Here is a 1,349-nt window from a genome sequence, read left to right on the forward strand (position 1 = left end):
TGTTCCTATGTCAGTCCTGCAAACATGGTGATTTCACACTGTTCAACCTAATGAATTATTCTGCAACCTTATGATGATTAAACAGTCTAAAATTATATTTTTAAAGATTGGTAATGTAAGAAATTCTTTCCAGTGTAAAGTTGTGGAATTCTAGTTATGGTTCCTTTCAGGACCAACCCTCCTGTAGATAAAAACTGTAAAGAGTGCTCGCTTCGGCAGCACATATACTAAAATTGGAACGATACAGAGATTAGCACGGCCCCTGCGCAAGGATGACATGCAAATTTGTGAAGCGTTCCATATCTTTCTGTTTAAAAAATTATATATATGTAGAACTGGGGGGTTTGAATACTCATTAGATATTTGGTAATATTAAGGAATTATTGTTAATTTTGTGGTTGTGATAATGATATTGTGGGTTTTTTTTTTAATCCCTATCTAGAGATACATGCTGATATATTTAAAACAAAATAATATGATGTTGGGAGTCATTCAAAATAATCTGGGATGAGGGGTGAGTAGTAGCATTATTGTTGAAACAAGATTGTCTATGAGTTAACTGTTGGAAGCTGGGTGACAGGTCATGGTGGAGGGGGTCCTCAAACTCTTCTCTCTTTTGCTTATGTTTGAATTTTCCATAATAAAAACTTAAAAATAAAATAAAAACAAGCAAGCAAACAAAAAAACTGTAAAGAATGGATAGAATATAAACGTAATAACTGAAAGCGCTGGAAGGTTTTCCCAAACAGGCAGATGCTGGAAAGGGTAGCAGAAGAAGGAAACAGCACTGGATGAGTTTCCTATTTTATAGCTTTTAACCAGAGGGCAGGACCCAGTCTGTCAGCTAGATCAACAGAAATTTTCCAACCTCAAAGAGAGAGACAAGATTGGAGGGAGAAAAACGAATGCAGCTTCAAAATACTTAATATGTGTATAACTGGAGTCCCAAAAGAAGAGAGAAAGATGGGGCATAAAATATATTTGAAGAAATAATGGCAAAGATTTACCGAAAGTGATGCAAGTCAGAAATGTATAGATCCAAGGAATTCAGCAATGCTATAGCAGAATAAATACAAAGAAAACCCCACCTAGGAGCATAGTAATTAAGCTGCTAAAAAACAAAGAGTAAAAGAAAACCTTGAAAGAAGACAGAGAGAAAAGCAACACATAACATACACATGAATAGCAAGCTTAAAGTGCTAAAAGAAAAAAAAAAAAAAAAACTCTAGAAGTCTAGATCCAGTGAAAGTATTCTTCAAGTATGAAGGCAAGATAAAGATAGTTCCAGATAAAAGAAAACTAAAGAGGGTTATCACCGTCAGAGCTGCACTACAAGAAATGTTAAAAGT

General features: G+C 34.7%; 1 non-coding gene across 1 annotated transcript; it reads left to right on the plus strand.

Moving 5' to 3' along the window:
- Positions 1-203: 203 nt before the first annotated feature.
- Positions 204-307, plus strand: LOC117203229 (U6 spliceosomal RNA). The gene has a single exon (XR_004485920.1). It is a non-coding gene; the product is annotated as a U6 spliceosomal RNA (small nuclear RNA).
- The last annotated feature ends 1,042 nt before the right edge of the window (positions 308-1,349 follow it).

The sequence above is a fragment of the Orcinus orca genome, chromosome 10 (assembly GCF_937001465.1).
Source record: "Orcinus orca chromosome 10, mOrcOrc1.1, whole genome shotgun sequence".
In the NCBI taxonomy this organism is placed as follows: Eukaryota; Metazoa; Chordata; class Mammalia; order Artiodactyla; family Delphinidae; genus Orcinus; species Orcinus orca.